The sequence below is a fragment of the Rhopalosiphum padi genome, chromosome 2 (assembly GCF_020882245.1).
Source record: "Rhopalosiphum padi isolate XX-2018 chromosome 2, ASM2088224v1, whole genome shotgun sequence".
In the NCBI taxonomy this organism is placed as follows: Eukaryota; Metazoa; Arthropoda; class Insecta; order Hemiptera; family Aphididae; genus Rhopalosiphum; species Rhopalosiphum padi.
The window spans coordinates 8,704,972-8,722,035 of record NC_083598.1 but is presented as its reverse complement, the minus strand read 5'-3'; the positions used below and the strand labels follow the sequence as shown (position 1 = coordinate 8,722,035).

At 26.1% G+C, this 17,064-nt stretch overlaps 1 protein-coding gene and 1 long non-coding RNA gene across 4 annotated transcripts in view; both read right to left on the bottom strand.

Moving 5' to 3' along the window:
- Positions 1-2,323, bottom strand: part of LOC132920138 (proton-coupled amino acid transporter-like protein pathetic) — a 31,189-nt gene extending 28,866 nt beyond the window's left edge. The window contains exons 1-2 of one of the 3 annotated variants that reach the window (XM_060982302.1): positions 2,159-2,323; positions 1,962-2,028 (exon numbers count right to left, since the gene is read on the bottom strand). The gene's annotated coding sequence lies outside the window, so the exon portion shown is untranslated. The other 2 variants (XM_060982301.1, XM_060982300.1) reach the window with 2 other exon arrangements.
- Positions 2,324-3,987: 1,664 nt separating this feature from the next.
- On the bottom strand, positions 3,988-7,554 carry LOC132920140 (uncharacterized). Its single transcript, XR_009660697.1, has 3 exons — positions 7,441-7,554; positions 6,882-7,016; positions 3,988-4,186 (listed from the first exon to the last, which is right to left on the bottom strand). It is a non-coding gene; the product is annotated as an uncharacterized LOC132920140 (long non-coding RNA).
- Between the last annotated feature and the right edge of the window lie 9,510 nt (positions 7,555-17,064).

The window sequence follows — 17,064 nt, the reverse complement described above, 5'->3', positions numbered from 1 at the left end:
CCAGTGAAGGGTTTGTTTTGTGTTCACTGCTGTCATCGTCATTATTTTATTCAATTCTAACACACGGATACACGATACTAAACCCAATGGATTTGACCGACTCGGGTACCGGTGTACAACACTGTCGTCTCGACTGTCGTATAAAATTATGTGTGCAGGCGTGCATTATACTACAATACATTATGCGCTTAGTGCGGACGAAAAAAAAAAGAGAATAGAGAAAATAAAACCAGTTTTTTGCACATGAAGGATACTCTCTAGTTGTTACCAACACAGCAGTTAAAATGTTGCCGCGTGGTTTGTATTGTAAAAGCAAACACACTTTAATAGTAAACTATTTACCTGATATTTCAAATACGTGTATATTATTTAATTTTTAATAAATGAAATATTAATAAAACAGTAATTTGAATTCATTAAAATATATTGATTATTTAAAAAATATAACAATACCTAACATAATTACGTCGATGACGCAGACTATACAATTTAACACGTGACTGTATGCTGTAATTCATAATAATACACATTAAACGAAAAATAATTTTTAAATTAATATATGTTATTAAATTTAATAAGTTTAGAGAATTTATATTTATTTTTAAATCATATAATTAAAGTTAACTGATTAAAAAGTGTTTGAAATAATATACCAAATATCTATAATAATAATATACTAATATGTAGATTGTATAATATAACCAGTATAAAACATGATACTATAATATAAGATAAATCTTTGCATCTATTTTATAAAGGTTTATACATATTTTTAATTTTAAATCACAAATAATAAAAGTTAAACTATATTATATGGTATTGAATGCAATAACTAATAATGTAATAATTTAAGTTACTGTCAGACCAATGGTCACAATTGCCGAGGTTTTATTTCTTTAATAAAAAAAAGTTAACTCAACAAGTATGTTCAAATGTTCATCTACTTTTAAACGAATAACAATACATGATGAAATATTCAACATATAAGCATCCAGATTCAAATTAAATGTATAAAAAGTAAGAAGACATCGCCCGTAAAAAAACACGATTTTTGTATATTCACCATCACACGCGACACGCCATAGGTATGTATGGCAGGTGCAAAAGCTAATGAATGGAAACAATCACACGAACATAGGCGGATATTTTTTTTTGAAATATTAATGTAAAGAATTGTACAATGTCGACGGGTCGATTGTATTGTAAATACTAAATACATCAATATCATTGGATACCAAAAATACATTTAAATTAAATTTGTCACATGATATAAATTTATTTATCTAAATTTTGTTTACACCCAGTTATATATACCTACTTACATTTAAATAATTAAAATCATTTAAATTAGCTGCACATAAGTACCACCATTTATAAACGATATTTAATGATTAATATTTTAAAAGTGATAATTAAATGAAAAAGGTGCCGGTCGCAAAATATTTTTATAATAATAAATGGTATAATTGTGATTTTAAAATAATTTACATGAAAAAGTGTTTACTTTTTAAAAAACACGAAAATCAAATAAGTATAATATAATTATTGAGTTTTTAATCATAATATAATATATTATATATATCTAACTCAACACAAAAATATTTATTAGCCTACAATAGTACATACTACACATACTATATTTTATTGTTTGAATTAAAATTCATTGAACAACGTATTCACATTAAAATCATAGTTTTCCCACTAAGGTATTAAGAAAATAAATTGGAGTCAGCATTATGCATTAATGCATTATATTAAAATATAGTATAGGGAACTGAGTATTGACGCGTTGAATGGGGACCCACGTGGACGTTTTATACACACACAGACACCCTTCTATTCGCCGAAACATTCGAGTTCCTATCGTACGTACAGACAGCAGTCGGAACATTTTACCGCGGTTTAGCGGTTTTATAAACGTTATATAATAAAAAATAAAAATCATATAAAAAAATCTATACCTGAACACAGTTTTTTCGTTTCTTTGTAGTTTTCTTTTTTAATTCCAATAAAATATTATTATATTACCTATTCCGTATAATTATTTGTATTTAATACGCAATTTTATCATAAATATGAGAGATAACGTATATTACAAACAACGTATTAGTTGAAATAAATGAAAAAAATTGAACGAAAAAAAATTAACAATACTCACCGACTGAAATTAATCGAACAGTAATATTGATTATACTTTTACTATATTAGACACGAATATCAAAACGAAAATCGATTTAGAAAAATAAAAATGTATGGACGAACGCGATCGTAAGCCGACCGTGACGACACGCCGGCACACGTTCGAATGTGAAATGATTCACATGCGCGCACGATAATATAACATAACCAACGCTGGAAATAGAAACTGTGGTGGCGGCGGCGGCTGTTTCACGCACTTTGGACCCCTGGTTTTGTGTATACGTATATACTAATTGTATTGTGTATGATGCGCGCGCAATGGTGCTGCTCCCTGCGGTGTTTGGACGGTTCGCAAAATGAAAATTCTACCACCAACGTTGCGAAAACCCTATCGATTTTCCACGGAAATCGCCGGCCACGTGTTTGCTAAACTTTCACACGTGTGTGCTACGTACATTTTTGTGAGTATTGAACGAGGCAATGAAGCAATTGCCTCCATCATATTTTTTTCTTTAAACAATATATATATATGTATATAACGATATATTATACTGAGTTCAACCCCCTCCCCCACATAATTATATAAATGGATCTAGACTCGTGACTAGAGGTATCACCATCGCTGGATTACATATAAATTGCTTTATTTATTAATTTATAACTGAATAAGTGCTAACGACTAACATTATATTAAATTTACATGAATTTAATAATAATGGCTTTAAAAATATTATTCATTAGTTTATCTTACAATAATACAGATAAACTTGTTTTTTATCAATATTACTGCAAGCCACTGGGTGACCGTCATTTGTCGTCATATTCGATAATTGCATAATATTATATTATATCGTTTACAATAAGACTTAAAAATAATATTATTTTATTGTTTTAATTAAGCAATATCTAACATCATAGTTCATAATTAAAACTTCATAAACTACATGTAAATAACCTCAACAAAATAAGACAATTTCCAATTCTTAAAAATACTTAAATGTTATAGCTTATAAGTTTTAACGATATATTTTTATTGTAAAAATTGAATATTAATACTAAACATTGCAAGGAATAACTTAAAAATTAATTTTTAACAATATTTTAGAATTTAGTTTTTATTTTAAAATAAGTTCGTAACGTTTATAAGATGGATAATACAATTTAGCGACAAGCCGACAAAACACTAAAATACCTATAATGAATTGGAATATAATAAAATACAATTTATAATATCATAAGAAGTATTCAAGTATTTACCGATTTTTCACTAATATATCACGTGATACTACTCACCGATCAGATATCAGACAAATATTGATCATAATTATCGAATATTTAGATTTAAAGACTGTTGGTGGTGTAGTGAAAAATTGTATGCAGCTCGGTACCGACGTGTTAACAAACCCAATGGCTAATTATATATATATATCATGTTTATAGTATACAAAGTTGTATTTAAACTAAAATTCGTCATAATATTATGGCACTTTATACACGTCTGTTTTATCGAGGTTTTACTTAGATATTACAAAATTAGATACATACCTTCGTAATTCATTTTTAAATAATAAATATCATTAGAATGTTGATTAGGATAATTTCTTAAAACTAAATACCATTGATTTACCACCTTTTTATTCATTACTGCCAGACATAATTATTCCATATAATTAAATTTAAAAATAAATAATAATGTTGGTAAAAAATCGTTTATTAAAAGAAACACAGGATATGGGAACTTAATAAACTAACAAAAACATTCTAAATTATTTAAAAAAAAGAAAAAAATGTTTGATGAATTTACTCAAAAAGCTAGAAAAATAAGATTATAAAAAATCTACACATAGCTAAACGGATGACACATTTTATTGAATCAAACTACAGAGCCGCAGAGGTATAGAAGTTTGTTTACCGAATTTTACCATGGTCACATTAGCATGTACCGTGGTCGCATCATCAAGATTTACCTCAGATTTAGAATTTCACTGAAATTCACCGACTGGCGCGATCCGGTGTTCTAAAAAATGTGTGAAAGCCAAAGTCAAAGCTGGAATAAAAATTGATCATATAGATATTAGATATAGGATTCAGTAATTTGGTTTTATTTATGTCTTGCAACTTAAATAATAGGTACTCTATAGTAGTCTAGTCACTCTAGTCCAAAGGTGAGCAATTAAATTCTATGGCGGCCCGAATAATTTTAAAAAAAATTTCAAGGGCCAGTAAAAACTTAAATATTGGTTAATGGTTAATAATTATTGTTGTGCTATCGTCAATATTAATGTAAACAGTATAAACAACAATAAACGATGGGCACCATCGTTATCTCCAAATACATCTTAAAAATAATTTATATAATTTTTAATTAAATTTAATCTCCTCTCTACAGTTAACGGACAACAGTACTCCACTTGTATTGTCGATACTTAACGATTTGTATACATAAAAAATTATACATGAAATTCGTGTGAACACGCAGTAAATACGCGTTGATAATTGATATGGTACCTATATATATTCTTTGTTTCAATGAAATCCAATTAACTATATCATGAAGAGACAAGAGACGCACTACTAAAAATAAATTGTGTTTTATAGGTACTTTCTGATAATTATTATCGTTGACAAAATAAATACTTTTAAGGTAGTATTAAATAAAAGGTGTTTTGAAAAAAATGAATCTATTGAATACCAGATTTGACAATAGTTTTCACCGCCTGTAAATTGTAAAATAAAACTACAGACTTATTATTAACTTACAAAATTAAGTCTTATATAGATTAAAATTTATTTAAAGTATGCTTAAATCAATTGAGTATAATCATCTAGAAATGTACATTTAAGAAATTATTTAATCACTATAAAATTACAGTTTAATAACTAGGTACTTATAAATCTGATCATATTTGTAAGAGGCTAAAATTAATTTATATTTAAATAATGTAGCTTATGCTTACAAATTGATTTAAATTGGCCTCATTTTACTATTAGTCAAATGGTATAGAGGGTCTCTCATCAAATATATCATTGACTTTAATCAAAATATTTTATTCAATCTTTGAATCTGTTAAAAAGGTACCAAATGTTTGCTACATGTAAAATTAAATTAATTAGTAAGTACTTTTAATTTTTAATTAGTCGATACCCAATGAATATTTATAAATCATCAATAATAGATTATTTCAATATAATTAGGTACGTATATAAGTATTTAGGTATTTCTAAAAAAATTAAAATAACACATAGTACTTTAATCAAGCATAGTAAACTACATATCTTTTCAACAAAGATAATAATGTTCTTATACTATTAAGTTTCATAATAGGTCGGTACACTTTAAAGTTTAATTTTTAAACTAATACGAAGTTAAATGCGAACTATAGATCGTAAATTATTTGTGGGTGTGGCGTCCCCGTTGTTATTCAAATATTTAACAAGATTTTTGTTTAATAACTTATTAGTAATTACCCAACTTCCGCTTATATTTTAATATTGTCATATTATTGATTATAAATTAATAAAACAATTTATAAAATTTACAAAAAGTAATATAAATACTTAAATGTTATTATTACAATATTTGCAAATTAATATTTATAAATAGATTATGTATAATATAAATCAACATCACACCAAATATTATAATAATATTATGATGTTATATGGAAGGTTATAAATTATTAAAATATTTTTCGTTGTCGAATTTGTGAATATTATGAATACCTGCATAAATATTTAAATAGTATTAACATTGATTAAATGTACATTGTAATTTTTATATTTAATCAATTATAGTAACTATAATTAAAAAAATTGTAATTAGGTACCTATTTTTATAATTACATACCTAATAGGATGCTCAAATATCAGAATTATGGCAAATATGGCGTAAATACTTAAAATGTTTGTGATATCCGCCACTAAATCTGCACGTACATAAAGTATACCTATATATTGGTACAATATAATGTAAAGACAAGCCCGCGCGATCGGTTGCGTTTTAAGCTATTTCGTTATTTCTACGACGCACTATATTATTCTATAATACAAACGCAGCAAACGCACCTAAACCATATATACACCGATAGCAGTCGCAGCAGTCTGTCGCCAACCGCCTGCTGTGTGCAATTCGATCCGCACATGGTTAATACCGCATTACCGCGTGTACCTATACTATATCAGTGTTCCACAATGACGATGGACTTGACGTGTGACGATGGCTAACACATCGCAGCTTGGATATAATATAGTTTTATACTTTTATATAATACTATTAATAGTACACGTGTATATAAGGGTCATATTTCGTATGTATCTCGTGTAAAATATACTTATGTAGGTAGTATATTGTATACAAGTATGCCTACACCATATCATGAGCTAATAAATCCTGTTTTATAAGCTATAAGTGTATAAATAGTATGATACATCGATTTTCTATAGCAAAATTACTAGTTTTTTTTTTTAATATTACACTCTAAGAGACTAGAGTATATTACCGGTATTAATACTGTCCATTACCACACAAAACCCACTTCTATACTATACTACACAGTCTGCACTGTCTGATCTAAAAGTTGCACCGCATTTGCATTAATAATAGACTAAACTAGAATGCGTGGGAACGATATGTGAGATTAAAAATAAAAATGCATAAAAAGAACCAACTTGTGGAGTACTACGCCATTTGTTGACAAAGCGATTTATTTTTTAATTTATAAATTGGGAAATAAAGCGCTTACTTGTTGTGACGCAATAGAATATACATTGTATATTTGTATCGTCGCACGTGCATATTTTTTCCATCCAAAATGTCTTACTCTGCAGCGCTTGAAAATTGAAATGCGCAATACTATAATTCAAAGATTTGAATATACCTTCGAAAAATAATTGGATTAGCTTGATGAATCGATATTGAAACAATAACATAAAAATATATTTTAAAATGAACCATTATTTATTTATTATAGACACTGATAGTATATATATTATTATAGTATAGTGTAGATGTAATAAACGTATTACATATATGGTGTACCTATTATTTTATTTGTAACATTAAAAAATAAGTATATTAAAAGTTAAACTATGGGATCTTGTATTGAATTGTTAATATAATATTCCTGCAGGTGTTATGTAAATTTTGTCAAACGATAAGAATATAAAATACTAATAAAGGGTGATAAAAATGTCTATTGTTATTATATCAAAAATATTTTAAGTTAAGTAGTCAGTGAGTACAAAATTAATTTATTTGATAATGAGATAACACAAATTGTTTAAGTTTAGATAAAAATGTACATTTTAATTTGTTAAGCTTAATAGCACTTCAGACTTTAGTCAGTTGCTGTGTATTTAGTAACGACGTCAAAATTTAAAAACTAAGAAACTTCAATGTTTAGAGGATAATATGACACACGCATATGAATGCAAGACATTAACTATATTATATATACCTATTTGATGAAAATATTAGGACGATTTTACAATTGTATACAACAAAAACACGAAAACAAAAAAAAAAGTTTTTAAATAGATATTGTATGCATATGCAAATTATACACATACATTAACGCATTGCTACATGGCACTTATAATAATATAATATATTATTATGTATATAATATTATATGAATGAGGAAAAAACAGTACTGTAAGCCTGCTATTACATCGTGCATGCGTATAATATAATATAATATTATTATGATATACGAACATCGTCATCTGTTAACCAGCCATTCGAAGAATAATATATTTAAAATATTTACTACACTTGAATTGTATTTATTGGAATCTTTCATCGTTCATCGAATGTTTAACGAGGAAATGTAAGTACGCCACCAACGGACATTTTTAAATCTATTTGCCCGCATGTACATTTCATCAAGAGTTCAAAATTCAAATGTTAACATACATTATACAATATATTATAATAATAATAGTTGTTATGCAATACTATTGCATTATGTATACATTACGAACGTTGATAATATATTTATGTATTTATAATATTGTTTTTATTTTTTCCACAACGACTGTCGCTTGGCGTTGGTTTGTAGGTAGTCAGGTAGTTTGGTCTATAATGACGTTATGAGAGTAGGTATAGAATAGGTACAACACTATGTTAAACATTTTACCGATTTATTGAACTCGACTGTTACGAGTTTAGAGTTATGACTAAAGGGTAGCGCCCCAATCAAGTGTATTAGTGTTACACGACAAAATATGAGTGTAAATATAATAAAATAATCTAAATAATCTAATAAATACTTGGATCACGTCATATACATAATAAGACATCTGACACAGGTAGGTACTATAAAGTATACAAACACTTAATCAAATCAAACTAAATATACGATTGTCGATATATACAGTTATTACCTCGAAAATGTAGAGAATGTTATAAAAAGAAGAAAATAAGAAATATATTAAATATTAAATAACCATAAAAATTTATATGACGTACGATGACATATAAACATGAACATAAACAAATATCGGTAATGAAAATAGTATGCAAAAATTACAAGAAATTAAATCTACAACACATAAAAACAACTAAAATAATTTGATCTCATACATTACATAATATAAGTTAATCCATTTAAGTGTCTACACTCATTGTTTCATATTTTGATGTTATATTGCAAAACAAAATTTGAAAAACAATTATTTATTTAAATGTTTTTAAGTACGTATTTTGGTTTTCAGAAAGACAACATACATTTTAAACTTTATATACCTAAGTAGAATATTTTTTGGAGTTATTCTATGTATAATAATCAAATTTTGAATGAGTTGTTATTTAGTTATAAGTTATAACTGTATAAGTTTAGTGAGTAGAGTAGTGAGCTATAATTTTGCGGAGTACCCCTGCAGTGGCCTTGTAATACCTATTACCCCGCTCACCTAAACTTTAGTCACTTATATAGTCATAACTAATTGGCTATTATAAATTCGAAATTCAATTTTTATGTTTCTGAGTATGAAATTAAAAACATTTAAAAAAGTTTAGAAAATTATAAAGATGAAGTTTTGTAAAAAATAGTTTTTTAAACAAAAAAATTGTTATACAACTAAATCAAATAATGTAGAAAAAATATTTAAAAGAGTTAGAAGCTTTATATATACAAGTATACTTTGGTGAAATATTAAAAAAATATATATATTTATATTAAACAGGTATTAGATTAAATATGAATAGTAACAATAACAATAACCAGAGCCGTGCCGTGGGGGGCTTAGTGCGCATGGTTTAAAGGGACGCCAACAATTTTTTTATAATACATATTATATAATATATGTGATAAATTAAATAGGGGGCGAATATTTTTAATTTTACCCTGGGCGCCAAATCTTAACGGCAATACGGCACTGCTCTGACAATAACAAACTCCAAGTTGAAAGACTCAATTATCCGTTTACGAAGAATATTATGTTGACCCTATCAATCTAATACGAAATACTAAAATGAGATAATCGTATGGTAATGCAATATCTATAATTTAAAATTATTACTTTACTTTATAATCAAAAATATCATTAAAACACTACAACTGCAGTGACGTATATTCTGATATTCCTATATAGAGTTCATATTAAATAGTAAATAGTCAAAATTAAACAATAATGAAAAAAAATAATATGATAGGATAAAAAAGTCGTAGCATAGGCAATTTATTCATTTTTCGAGTCATATAAAATAGAATATGTATTAATGTATTATATAGTGATAAACAACATAGGCGCAACTAAATCAATATTTTTAGGGGTGTAAAAAAAGTGAAGAGCTCACAAATAGCTGGGAAGGTACCTATGTACTCGTTTTTCTCAATAAACAGTAGATATACATAAACTTCAAAATAGACAAATTTTAATAGAAAAAATGTTTTTATTTTTAAGGGTTTACATAACAATTCCCTATGCACCAACCTAGTTGAGCCAATGATAAAAATTATTATAATTTGAAAGTAATGAAACTATGAAAGAAATATAGAATTTCAGCGGTAAAAAATATCTATTACAATTTTAAAAAACATCATTCGTAAAAATAATTTCATCTAAATCAATAAATTGAAAGTAATTTTTTCGTGGGTTATTCCATGTAAAAAATCACCACGGCTGTCGTTATTTACTCTTCGCCAAAAACGTGTTCTGCGTTGGTGAATTATCGTTCGTTTTTCAAGTTATACACACCCAAATTATGCTGTAGGTCGACTTTTATTTATTTTTTGGCCATATCCGTGATTTCTATAATATACCTAATAATATGTATTTAAACGCTTGACGACCCACGCTGTTTTCCACTGATGCGCATCGTGTAATGGGGAATGGACAAAGAGACAATAGATATATACATATTTTTTTTTTTGAATTCGACCTTCTTGCAGTTATGATTACACCTGAAACATCAACATGTAATTAGTTGTACCATCCTAGACACATACTCTTAATTGTTACGACTGAATTAGGTATACTAGGTATAACATACGTCATAGAATAAGAAATAGTTTTAATGACAAAAATCGAAACCATCAAATAAATATAATATAATCAAAATTGTCGGTGAAGAAAGATGGAGCAGCCTTATATTTACCAAGCTATTTTCAATATATGATATGTATATTAAAATATTATATACATATATGACGTTGAGTTAAAACAAATAAATCATTTAAATATTATATTCATATGAATATAGTAATAAAAAATTTAAAAATACGATTTGTTTCTTACTAGAAAATCAAAATTATAAGAAAAAATATGTCAGTGCGTTATTTAAAAGTACATCATAATAATATATTGGTCCAAAAAAAATATTTGAATAAGTTTTTTTAAAATATTCGAAATCTCCAGATCATTATATTCTCTTCCAAAAGACTAATTTATTTTAACTGACGCCAGAAACTTGAAAAGTAAATATTTCAAGTACGTTAAGCTTGTATATTTATATATATAATTATATAAAAATGCATCAATGTTTCAAACTACACGAGTACACGATCATTAACCTGCTATGATAATTTAGTATGCCAAACACGTGTCTAGTGACTACACAGAATTTCTATTAGACTATATAAATAGTATGTACTTACCTACCTATGCCTACATTATAAAACTTATCATGAAATATAATATTTAAATAAATATCATTGGTAGCAACGAAAAAATGCAGGATTATAACATAGGTATCAGTTATTAATTACTCATTATAGATACTGTTTTGATGTAATAATGATCATATAGTTATAAAATAAATTGCCTATTTTAATTAATAAATGTTATAATTACTATATATCTTAGTATCTTAATTATAACAAGGGTAGATCGTAGATAAATACATATATTTTGTATAATTTGCAAAAATAATTGATTAGCGACTAAAATGTTTGAATTGGTAGATAAATACGAGTTGTAATTATAATAATATTATAGATATAACTACATAAATATTATTTAATCAAAGGTTAAATTTAATCAAATGTTTTATTTTTAATTGCAAATTAAGATATAATTATGGTTTAATATATTGATCTTCGTTGAGTAATAATATACACAACGTATTTATATAATATAGCCAGTAATTGATTTATAATGATAATACACATTATTATCCACTAACTTAATAGTTAATATATATATATAATTAATTTAATTTTTAATTTTAGTTGCTCTTTTAAACGTAGGTATTTATATTTTACAATAACTGAGACACTGAGTAATGCATATAATTAATATATTATATTTCATATTTTTTAATTCTATCTGTGACTATTATTATGATTTTTAAGCTTAAGAAATGTTTTAAAAGTTTCAATCGTCTTTACATGATCTATTAACTAACATGTTAATTACTATTTTAAAATATGTTAAAATAAAAAAAAAAATCGAAAATTTCAATTGTCCGCAAATAGCTTAAAAAGGTCAAAATAAAAAACGTAATTGATAATTTCGTATATTATGTTAAACAAAAACATGATAAAGTAGGGATACGTTAAAATAGTATTATTATGACGTATTATTGAATCATATTTAAATATTAATTTAACAATTTGTATAATTATTTAATCTAATTAAATAAAAATCTCGCATTTATTAATTTACATTGTATATTATTTTTTAATATGTTTTGTCTGGAGAGGAAATTGTCCCTTTGAGGTGGGGGGAGGTATTTAATGAATCGAGGGAAAAAGCACGGGAGGAAGCGTCCTAGATTCAAAAATAGTCCCTACCGATTTCGTACAGGTCTCATGAATATATGTGCGTATGTATACATCGTAGCCGGATACGCACCACGGTGGCGGCGGCGGCGCGGCCTAGATACGAGTGTAAGGCGTGACGTAACCGGCCGTTGCAATTGCATCATCTCATTCATAAACTATCGATCGACGAAAACGTATGATGACATCTTGCCGACAATGACGGCAGATACAAACCAAAAAAAACGGTTTTTATAAGGAATTTTTCTTTTTCAAAGAATTTGCGTTTTATAAAAATTAATGATAATCAACTTCCGGTTAGGTTGTATTGACCCGTTACAATATCAATATATACCTATATGTATATAGTTAAGTAATAATGATGATAATACATTAATCTAGACTTTAGACAGATGAAATCGATTATAAAATAGGTATAAACTACGAATAATATACAAATACGATAAGATTCGTTTATTATTATTTATTGTTTTTATTTATATTATTATCTAATAATATATTGATTATTGTTGTTATTATTTCCCAATAACGTTTGTTGCTAAATGGATCAACTGAAACAATAATCCTACAGAACCAATATTTAAATATTTAATATAGATATTTTAGATAAAAATACAATTTTTTTTATAGACATTAAATTTATTCGATAATCCAAAAGAAAGTTAAATTAAGTACAGCTAAAGAAATAAAAAAAAAAAATTGAATATTTGATTAGAATCTAGTCTCAATATCTACAAATATCATTAGAAAGTACGAAAATTATTAAAAGCATTATAATATAGTAGGTACTAGATATACCTATCTAAATAATACATTTAAGTATTTAGACAATAATACACTATACCTACCTTAATACCTACCATATCACGTAATATTAATTATTAAATTTATTGATCATGGTTGTAACACAGACCATAATATGATAATTATGCATTTTAATGTGGCAGATGGTAATATGGTATTATAGCACGTAGCTTATTATAGCGCCATGAATACATTTTTAGTCCTTGGAATTATTAAATATATTTATAATTTATTTATCCAATTTCAATATAATATAGTTTTTGAACCACTGTTTTTTCAAATCTTAACGGTTGTCGAGTGCCGAGATGACTGGGCAGCTTATATAATTTGACTTAAATTTAATTTGAACGCGTAAATTAGATATCTATATTATAGTAATAGTTATATCAACATCATACTATGCAGATAGTATGAATTAGTTATTACTATAATCATTTTACCTTTCGCCCATTTAGATTCTACCCTCCCCCCATCATCTCGCCAACAACCTGACCTCAGAGTCGACTATGTTAAGATTTAATCATTTTAATAAAGTTAACTTTATAAAAAAAACTAATAAAATAATAACATTTTTTAAAAGGTGAAGCTAATGTTTTATTTCGTTATAAAAATAAAGGAAACTATTAAAAACCATGTATTATGCTATGCATTATTTTATTTCCAAATTTTAATATAAGTTTTTAACTTAAATACAATAAAATTAAGAATTATTATGAGCCATGGTTATTATAATTTTCATTATTCATTACTATATTTTATAAAAATAAATAGGTAATTACAATTTTCTAATACGTTGTTAATATATTAAAGTACTGCGAGACTGCGAGGTATAATGTATTTTCGTATTATCATCATTATAACGTATTATCGTATTATTATACTATACATTATACAATATTGAATTTAAAAAAATTTTAACTCTTATTTTTTTAGGTGATGGACGTGTTAATGGATAATTTTTTTCTGGTTATGACCGGGTGTAATCATGTACTCATTTGGAACAAATATAAAAATTTTAAAATACGCTACTGATCCACAATCCATGATAAATATAATATTGTCATAGTAGTTACTGTATGAGTTAAATAATGATTAAAAAAAATAAATATTGAATTGAATTGTTGCAGAGACATTGTTATAGTTTGATTAAACTTTTTAGTTAAAACATATTAGGTATAAAAAATACTAAAACCTTACCTACGATAATAATTGATCCTTATGCTACTAATCACAAAAATACCAAAATAAAATGAGTAATTCTTATTTCTAATCCCTCTAGTTTTTAAAAAGCCTAAAAAATGTTAACTATAAATAACCTAACGACATAATAATTAAATACCAAACTATCAAAGTAGGCATCTCCGATAATAAATTTAATTATTTGATTAGGTCCCTATCATTTTAATATGTAATAAAAGTACCTATATCACCAGACACTTAGGTATGGCTAATAAGCACCTGCTTATATTGTTTAGTGTACATATAAAACTAGATATTTAATTAGGTAATGTACATGAAAAAGTCAAAAAATAATATACAGTAAAACCACCTTTAACGGACACCTCTAAATGGCGGACATTTTTTGGGGAATGAGGACATTTTCACTACTTTTCTATAGAAAAACCTCTAAATACCGTGCACTCTAAATAACGGACACTTTTATGGCATTTTAACTTTGGATTTTAATAATCTCTATCATTCTATCGTAAATTTGTGGAATTAAAAATGTATTAACATACGAAATGACTTCGTGTCAAAATACGAAACAATCTAAAGCAACTTAAGTAACTGATTTTTTTAATATTATTTTTATATATTTATTTTTATATTATCAATCTTTTTATCTTTTTACCTCCGCATTTTTAAAAAATACATAAAAATAATTAAATTTATTATGTACTTATGTATAAATAACTAAATAAATCAATTTTTTAATTATAATTTCAATTTTTTATTTCTCTATTATATTTCTCCCTCTAAATACCGGACACATCCAATATCCAAATAGCGGACAACATTTCAGTGACTGAGGGTATCTGGTATTTAGAGGTTTCACTGTATATCTATGTAAATTAAGAAAAACAACCAATGTTTATACAAACTATAGAAAAACTTATAATCAAATCAATAAAGTATTAAGTATGAGTAACAAATAATTTGAATGCATTTCAACTTAAATTCATTAAAATATTATTCTTAAAACTTGGTATTAAATAAAATAAAAAGGAACGTTGTTTCAATAGTTTTTTATAATATAAAAATTTACTATAATATGTATAGGTGCTATTTTAAATACTAGGTATCAAGTATATTCAATATATGTTTTAAAAAACAATCACGAAACAATAAATAATTTAATATGGCATATAGACACATACAATAATATTATACTTTATACATCTGATTATATCATCAAAGTATTCTTGGTTACCATATTCATCCTTCGACTAATTCTATTGGCAATATATTATATATATATATCGTAAAAGTTATAGATAGAATGTTTATGGTATAAGATAATAGAAGATAACCAATGTATTCGTTCAATATTTTACCTACAAAATGTTATGATGTATGAAAAAAACACATGAATTATTTTATTGAATTACATTCTCATTTGATATCAAATTAATAAGTAAATATTGAAATAAATAATTAAGAAGATTAAAATAAGTTTTAACTGTGTGAAATTAATTAAATAAATTGTATTAAATTAAGTATATTAGTATTTAGTATATAGGTATCTAATTTGTTAATTTGTATAATATATAATACATTGCATTAGATTAAAACATGCCTAAATCATAATACATAATGTATGGCAAAGTGGATTTATCGAGCAATGCTCGACTACTTTTAAGATATCCGAAACAATTTAACACAATACTAAGGGACAACAATCTAGGCAATTTCTAGTTACGTCACACGACGTTCAACAGAAATCAGTATTACGCATAAAATAAAATCAAGCTCTGGGGTATTATCAAAATTTCGAATTTACAAAAAATACAAGTTTTCTAATCAAAAATCCTCAGACTCGTAACTAATGCCCTTCTTTATATCTCAAGCTCCATCCTTTATACAAATTTCTACATTCCAAAAATCACTGAAACATCCAAGCTATACTACCATTAAATTGCTTTCAAATTCGCATCAACCTTCATGTTAAAAAGCTACTATCTATCTCCACCCCCAGAAACCTCCTCAGAAGACTCAATGAAGTGACGCCCCATAGGCGTACGCTCGGGGGTTTCCGGGTGTGAATGGGCACCCCCGACATATAATCGGGGCCCTAATATTTAAGTCCTATAGTATATAATATGTGGGTCCGTATTCTAACTAATGTTACTAGAATAAAAATGTTATTTTTTCTAAAATACCTGTCGTAAAAAAAATTATGTTTTGGGATAAAAAAAATAATACAACATAAAATATTTTAAATTTGCATGATAATAAATAAATATTGCAATTATCTTGAAAATAGATTTTAGATCCAACTATCTAATGAAATATTATATTACTTAGTACTAATAATACCACTGATTAATATGTGATATAATGTAAGTAATATTTATTCGTGCATTATAATTTATTAAAATATATACATGTCTAGTTAACAGAGGGCCCGAAAAAATTGTAAGCATCCCCCGAAATTCAGGTCTGCGCACGCCTATGAATGACCCTAATAATTTGTAAATTTTCGCTAAAGCGCCTTCATTGGTTAGTTGTTCCCTCAAGTCACTCAAGCTGCTACATTACAATACAATTTAAGAAATAACATCCATTATACTTATTGTACTTTTTTTAATGTATATATTGTATAAGTTCTAGATTGAAAATAAAAATAAAATCAAACCATTTCAACAATCAAAAACGATTTAACAAAAAAAAAAACAAT